Consider the following 8938-nt stretch of genomic DNA (forward strand, 5'->3'; position numbering starts at 1 on the left):
TACAGTGTGGAAACAGGCCCTTCGGCCCAACAAGTCCACACTGACCCGCAACCCATCCTTACCCCTACATTTACCCCTTACCTAACACTACGGGCAATTTAGCATGGCCAATTCACCTGACCCGCACATCTTTGGACTGTGGGAGGAAACTGGAGCACCCGGAGGAAACCCACGCAGACACGGGGAGAACGTGCAAACTCCACACAGTCAGTCACCTGAGGCGGGAATTGAACCTAGGTCTCTGGCGCTGTGAGGCAGCAGTGCTAACCACTGTGCCACCGTGCCACCATGAAGGTCATGTGACTCAACGATTACCAGCCCTGATTCTGACCCAGAAGGTCTGGGTTCAAGCCCATGTCAGAAGGGAAGTGTGTTCCTCCCTAAACAGGTTGATTCCCAGGTGCCTAATGGATGGTCGGTAAGAGCGGGAGAGTTTTCTGGTCAGGCATCCAACAGAGCACGATGACAAACCACTGCAGTGTTTAGGCCAAGAGTGTGGACCAATGGCACACCCCAGAAGCGAGATGGGAAGATGGCATTCTTGAGGGTGACACTCTGGCTCAGTGGTCAGCACTGCAGCCTCACAGTGCCGGGGACCCAAGTTCCATTCCAGCCTCGGGCGACTGTGTAGAGTTTGCACATTCTCCCTGTGTCTGCGTGGGTTTCCTCCACTTTCCTCCCACAGTTCAAACACATGCAGGTTAGGTGGATCAGTCATGCTAATTTGCCCTGTACTGTGCAGGCTATGTGGATTAGCCATGGGTGCATAGATCCCTCAGACTTGCCACCCAAGTGGATAGGGTTGTTCAGAAAGCATATGGTGTTTTGGCTTTCATTAACAGGGGGAATTGAGTTTAAGAGCCGCAAGGTTTTGCTGCAGCTCTACAAGACCTTGGTGAGACCACATTTGGAATATTGTGTCCCGTTCTGGTCACCCTACTATAGGAAAGATGCAGAGGCTTTGGAGAGGGTGCAAAGAAGGTTTACCAGGATGCTGCCTGGACTGGAGGGCTTGTCTTACGAAGAGAAGTTGACTAAGCTCGGACTTTTCTCTCTGAAGAGAAGGAGGAAGAGAGGTGACCTGATCAAGGTATACAAGGTAATGAGAGGCATGGATAGAGTCAATAACCAGAGACTTTTCCCCAGGGCAGGATTGACTGGCACGAGGAGTCATAGTTTTAAGATATTAGGAGGAAGGTATAGAGGAGACATCAGAGGTAGGTTATTTACGCTGAGAGTTGTGAATGCATAGAATGCGTTGCCAGTGGTGGTGGTGGAAGCAGAGTCATTGGGGACATTTAAGCGATTGCTGGACATGCACATGGATAGCAGTGAATTGAGTTGTGCGTAGGTTAGATTATTTTATTTTAGATTAGGAATAATCCTCAGCACAACATCGTGGGCCGAAGAGCCTGTTCTGTGCTGTACTTTTCTATGTTCTATGGTAATTATGGGTTTAGAGGAGTTTTGGGCGGCACGGTGGCTCAGTGGTTAGCACTGCTGCCTTGCAGTGCCAGAGACCCGGGTTCAATTCCCATCTCAGGCAACTGTCTGTGCGGAGTTTGCACATTGTCCCCGTGTCTGTGTGGGTTTCCTCCCACAGTAACAAAGATGTGCAGATTAGGTGAATTGGCCATGTTAAATTGCCCGTAGTGTTAGGTGAAGGGATAAATGTAGGGGAATGGATCAGGGTGGGTTGCTCTTCGGAGGGTCGGTGTGGACTTATTGGGCTGAAGGGCCTGTTTCCACACTGTAAGTAATCTAATCTAATCTCAAAGGGGAGCTGGGTTTGTGTGGGTTGCTCTTTGGAGGGTCGGTGCAGTCTCAATGGGGCCAAATGGTCTCTTCCTGCTTTGTAGGGATTCCATGAGGACAGACATTCAAGCAGTAATCACCTCTAGCCTTACAACCCTCTAAGATCTCTGCACCTGCTGATTCCGGCCTCTTGCACCCCATCTCTGATTTGCACCATCCCAGGATTCACAGATATGCCCTAATCCCTGAATTTCCTTCTATGCTCAAATCCATCCCTCTGCACCTAGCTCCTTCCCTTGCTCGTCTGCTCCAATTTTGTGGCTCAGTGTCAGTACACAGTTGTAAAACACCTACCTTGGGATGTTTTAATACACAAAAAGTGCATTAACAAGACAATTAGTCATACCCTGACCTTGTACCAATGGGATTTACATGGTGCTGTCCATGTACAGAAATTTCCTCTCAGAGTGAGTCCTCTGTTTAGGTGAGATTACAGGAAGAATCATAGCAAATGTTCTTAATGAGACAGCGTGATTAAACAGAACATTTTTAACAAACAACCATCGTTGCTCCAAATACTGAACTGCTTGTAAACAATGGCACAGAAGGTGCTATCAAAATTCTATTAGTTAAATCTGTTAATCTCTCCCGGCCAAAATTCAATCCACTCCCAACACACTGTTTGCAGTTTGTGGAAACATGCTGTGCGCAAATTGGCTTCCGATTTCTTACACAGCTACAGTGAATACATTTCAGACAGAACTACGTTTGGAATGTAAATGTTTTGGAACAACCTGAGTTTGTGAAAGGTGCTATGTAAATGCAACTGTTGCTTCGTTTTTAGCATCAGTGCCACATCAAGCTAGTTGCTTGTGAAGCCTAACGTGAAGCTGAGAGTCCGTGTAAAAAGGCCAGCCCCATTCTATCACTGTAGGAATTCCTTTTCCATAAATCCCCTGCACCAGCATGAGCTAGAGGGAATATCGGAAGGCTGGAAAATGGGAAGCCTTCAAAAATGGGATCATGAGAGTCCAAAGACATCAAAGACATATCAGAAATGACTTCCAGGCTACTCAGACTCCTTGGCATCATGGTAGCCCACAAGACTACCAGTACACTTATTAGGGATAGTCAACATGGCTTTGTGCGTGGAAAATCATGTCTCACAAATTTAATTGAGTTTTTTTTTAAAAAGTAACAAAGAGGATTGATGAGGACAAAGTGGTGGATGTGATCTATATGGACTTCGGTAAGGCATTTGACAAGGATCCCCATGGGAGACTGGTTAGCAAGGTTAGATCTCATGGAATACAGGGAGAACTAGCCATTTGGATACAGAACTGGCTCAAAGGTAGAAGACAGAGGGGGATGGTGGAGGGTTGTTTTTCAGACTGGAGGCCTGTGACCAGTGGAGTGCCACAAGGATCGGTGCTGGGTCCACTGCTTTTCATCATTTATATAAACGATTTGAATGCGAGCAGAAGAGGTATAGTTAGTAAGTTTGCAGATGACACCAAAATTGGAGGTGTTGTGGACAGTGAAGAAGGTTACTTGAGAGTATAATGGAATCTTGATCAGATGGGCCAACAGGCTGAGGAATGGTAGATGGAGTCTAATTCAGATAAATGCAAGCTTCTGCATTTTGGAAAATCAAATCTTAGCAGGACTTATACACTTAAGGTCCTGGGGAGTGTTGCTGAACAAAGAGACCTTGGAGTGCAGGTTCATAGTTCCTTGAAAGTGGAGTCACAGGTAGATAGGATAGTGAAGAAGGTATTTGGTATGCTTTCTTTTATTGGTCAGAGTATTGAGTACATGAGTTGGGAGGTCATGTTGAGGCTGTACAGGACATTAGTTAGGCCACTGTTGGAATATTGCGTGCAATTCCAGTTTCCTTCATATTGGAAGGATGTTATGAAACTTGGAAAGGTTCAGGAAAGATTTACAAGGATGTGGCCAGGATTGGAGGGTTTGAGCTACAGGGTGATGCTGAGTAAACTGGGACTGTTTTTCGTGGAGCATCGGAGGCTGAGGGGTGACCTTATAGAGGTTCATAAAATCATGAGGGGCATGGATAGGATAAATAGACAAAGTCTTTTCCCTGGGTTAGGGGAGTCCAGAACTAGAGGGTATAGTATGGTGCATGTATGGAATGAGCTGTCAGATGGAGGCTGGTACAATTACAGCATTTAAAAGGCACCTGGATGGGTATATGAATAGGACAGTTTAGAGGGAAATGCGCCAAGTGCTGGAAAATGGGACTAGATGAAGGAGCGTTGCTCCGAAAGCTAGTGCTTCCAATTAAACCTGTTGGACTATAACCTGGTGTTGTGTGGTTTTTTTTTAACTTTGTACACCCCAATCCAACACTGGCACCTCCAAATCGGGACTAGATTGGGTTGGGATATCTGGTCGGCATGAACGAGTTGGATCGAAGGGTCTGTTTTACGCTGTACATCTCTGTGACTGTAGTCAGGGGACTCAGGGTCAGATAAGGATTTGCTTCACAGCAGCAAGGCACAGGGGCTTTTCTGAGCCAGATAAAGCACACACGCACACACACACACTCTCTCTCACACACACACATACACACATACACACACACACTCTCTCACACACACACACACTCTCTCTCACACACACACTCACACACACACACTCTCACACACATACACACACACGCTCACACACAAGCACACACACTCACTCACACACACGCACACACACTCTTTCTCTCACACACACACTCTCTCACACACACACACTCTCTCTCTCACACACACACACTCTCACACACACACATATTCCCACACAAGCACTCACACTCTCATGCTCACACACACACTCACACATACACACACACTATCACTCGCAAAAACACATATATTCACACCTCCACTCATTCGTACACACACACACACACACATACACACACTGACACAATCACATACACGTGCACACTTACACACATACACACACACTCACCTACTAGTTTCCATAGCTAGTATTTCCCTACATGGGTCACTAGCCTGTCACCAGAGGATACAATTATACAGGGGTGTTAACTGCATTGACATGGCTGACTAGGAGACTATACCACTCTTTCTGCCTGCCTGAGGTGTACATCAAGAGGATTTACAGATTGACGATCTGCTGGACTGGGTTACGTTGTAACTCTCCTAAACTGTGGGGTGGGACCTGAATCCAAAGCCTCTCGATGTATACGGTAATGGTTCTGAAAGAGTTAATATCTATGTAATTCTGAGCTCTGTGCAGACACACGACCTCTGAGTGAGGAATTGATTGGAGTCTGGAACAGTCTCTTAATGTACTTTCTCTATCTCCTGTTAGTAACATTTCCTGGACCAAAGAGTGAATGTAACCTGGATGCAGTTACTGTGAGCTGATAGACCAGAAGACAGCGGAGCAAAAGGAGGCCATTCTGTCCATCGAGACAGCTCTGCCATTCAATAAGGTCATGGTTGATCTAATAACCCTTAACTCCATTTTACTGCCCTTACTCTATAATCCTTACTGTTTAATAAGCTGTCTCTTTAATATACTTAACAACACAGCTTTGATAGCCCTCTGTAGTAAAGAATTCCACAGATTCACCACATCCTGAGAGAAGTTCCTTCTCAACTCTGTCTGAAATGTGTGACCCCCTGACTCTGAAATTATACCCGAGACTCTCCCACATCTCCCCGGTCCAATCCCCTAAGAATCTTGTAGTTGCAATAAGGCTGCCTCTTGTTCTTCAGAATTCCAATAACTACATGCCTAAACTACTCAACCTCTCCCCACAAGATCAGCTCGCTGTACCTTCTCTGGACTACTCCCAATGCCAGTCCACCCTTCCCTCGATAATGGGATCAAAACTGTTCACTGGATGTGGTCTGACCAGTGCCTTGATCAAACTGCATCTTGTTATGAAAGTCAAGACCCTGTTTTCCTGAGACTTATATGGTTCATCCTCCACCACAGACTGAACAGATCCCTTAGACTACAAAGGGCACGCTGTAACCCGACCACAAGCTACCAGTGTTTGGGATTGAAGCATCACATTATGTCACATCGTGGCCATACATGACATTAGTTCGGCCACTTTTGGAATAATGCATTCAGTTCTGGTCTCCCTGCTATAGGAATCATGTTGTGAAGGACTGAAAAGCTTCAGAAATGATTTACAAAGATGTTCCCAGGATTGGAGGGTTTGAGGAGAGGATGAATAGGGTGGGGCTGTTTTCCCTGGAGCGTTGGAGGCTGAGGGATGATCTTAAAGAAGTTTATAATATCATAAGGGGTATGGTTAGAGTGCATAGGCAAGACCTTTTTCCCAGGATGGGGGAGCCAAAATCTAGAGGGCATAGGTTTAGAGTGAGAGGGGAAAGATTTAAAAGAGACCAACGGGGCAACTTTTTCTCGCAGAAGGTGGTACGTGTATGGAATGAACTGCTAGAGGAAGTGGTGGAGGCTGGTACAATTACACATTTAAAAAGCATCTGGGGTTGGGTATAGAGAGATATAGGTCAAATGGGAACTGGGTTAATGTAGACTATCCAGTCCGTATGGACAAGTTGGACCGAAGGGTCTGTTTCTGTGCTATTCATTTCTATGAATCTATGACAGTTCTGGCTCAGAGATGGGGTCGATACCCCCTGCATCACAAGACCTCCTCCTAGCAACAACGTGTTGTATTATAGAGCAAATCGAAGAGGAAGGGTAATCTGTGCACGGGGGAGAATCAGACAAAGCACGAGCCACAGTGCCTGAAGTTGACAAAGACAGTGAGAAGTCTAAAATGTTACTCTCCCTCAGCACAGCTGGGACTCAGTGAGGTTCCGTTCAGGCCGATGCTGCCTTTGATAGAGGTGACTGTCTGAGCTCTACCTTCAGGCATCAGACAGGAGCGGGGAGAGGGAAACAGGAAAAACAAGACTCATGCATCAATTCACTCCTGTAAAAATACTGTGCCTTTACACTCCGTGTGAAGGAGACTGCAAAGAGGCATTTATTAATTAACCTCTTATCAGCAAAATACTCAGTGCACCTTTCATAACAATAAAATTCAGACAGAAGTTCCTTTCTCCAGGGGTCTTATCAAACTGAACTTATTGAAGACAGAGTCTGTGGTATTTTCACACAAACAATTTGCAAGCAAAATACATTTAAATAGCAGCTTTCACAACCTCAGGACATCTAAAATGGGTTACAATGAATCAAGGGTAGTCAATGTGGCAAATTTTGCACACAGGCAGGTTCCAAAACACAAATACAGCCACTAATCTGCTTTTGTATTGTTTCAGTTGGTCCCTGGGATGAGAGGGCTGCCTCAAGAGGCTGACAGAATGGGGTTAAATGCAAAACACTGCTGGAGAAACTCAGCAGGTCTGGCAGCATTTGTGGAGAGAAAGCAGAGTTAACGTTTCAAATCTGATGACTTTTCACCTGAACGGAAACTTGGATCTGTGCTTTCTGGAGCTGAGAGGAATGAGGAGCTATCAGTGAAAGGTTCTAAATACTGAAGGCACTTGATGGGGTATACAGTCAGTGGTGGTTCTTGCTGGTTGGTGAATCTAAAGTACAGGTTATTGCCTCAGAATGAGGGGGTGATTTAGAATGCATTTCAGAATGAGAGAGGTATAATAACTTCACTAATAGTGAATCTTTGGAATTCTCCAGAATCATAGAATCCCTACTGTGTGATAGCAGGCCATTCAGCCCATCGAATCCACACCAACTCTCTGAAGAGCATCCCATCCAGACCTACCCCGCTACCCTATTCCTCTAACCCTGTATTTCGCATGGCCAATCCATCCAGCCACCTACTCCAGAATTTTGTGAACGTTCCATCATTGAATACATTTAAGGCTGAATTTTCATTCAATGGGAAATGGAGGCATATGAGGAATGGGCAAGAGAAAGAAGTTGAAGCCCAGCTCAACCATGGCACGGTAACTCAATAGTTAGAACAGCTACCTCACTGCCTAAGGGATCTGGGTTTAATTCTACTCTCGGGCAACTGTCTGTGTGGAGTTTGCACATTCTCCCCATGTCTGCGGGGGTTTCCTCCGGGTGCTCTGGTTTCTTCCCACAGTCAAAAGATGTGCAGGTTAGGGTGGATAAGCCATGGGAAATTGCCCCATAATGTGCAGGCTAAATGGGTTAGCTGCAGGGCATGAGGGTTATAAGGCAGAGGGGTGAGCCTCGGTGGGATGCCCGTTGGACGGTTGGTCACTTCAACAATTTGGATCGTTGGATGGAATGTTTGTAGCTTGGAGCTATGGGATCACTAATTCAGTCAGCTGATAACATTCCAGTCATGGAGTCAGCAATTTACTGACTAACCCTCACTCCTGAGACTTCAGTGCATACTCTCAGCTGATGCCCCTCAGTGCAGTACGGAGGGAGTGCTGCACTTCCTGCAGTGCTGTCTTTTGTAGGAGTTTGCAGGTGCTATGTTTCAAGTGTGGGCAGATGTTAAAGACCCCATGGAGCACGAGGTTAAAACGTGGCATGATTTCGGGAAAGAGTTGGATGTAGCACTTGGGGCTAAAGGCTAATGGGAAAAGTAATTACAGATTCTTGTTGTAAACACCACCCCCTACCCCACCCCCCACCCAAAAGACAGCACCTCCAACAGTGCCATGTTCCCTCAAAATGTACTGGAGTGTCGTCCTTGATTTCATGTTTTATTCTATCCAGGCACCTCAATCATATCTTCCCTCGGTAGTGGTGCTCTTAAAGAACACAAGCCTAGACTGTCCATCCTTGCAAGTAATGACAAGCTGAAGCAAAATTGGGCCACTTTGAGATCAAGAAGCCAATGGGAACCAACAGATTACTGACCTAAAAGGAAGGGGAAGTCATTGAGGCTGCAACACACACCCACATGCAATTATCTAGAAACTCTGTCACTGCTGAGAGGTTGGTTTGAGTTCAGTTGGATGCATTGTCAGCTGTAGCATCCTAACATGCAATGAAACAATGATGTGGTTGCTATCCCGTATATATAGCCTTTTATAAATCTGATCTAGGAATCAGAATGGTACGGTTTCTTGCTTTCTTTCTCAGTTCACATCCAGGCACCCAGGTTAACATGCTGCAGAATCTCCAAATCAAAATCCTTTGCATATTTTCACATCGTTATCAGCATGAGTGATATTATTAAGCTGGAGAGGGT

This window comes from Hemiscyllium ocellatum, chromosome 43 (assembly GCF_020745735.1).
Source record: "Hemiscyllium ocellatum isolate sHemOce1 chromosome 43, sHemOce1.pat.X.cur, whole genome shotgun sequence".
NCBI classification, from domain to species: Eukaryota; Metazoa; Chordata; class Chondrichthyes; order Orectolobiformes; family Hemiscylliidae; genus Hemiscyllium; species Hemiscyllium ocellatum.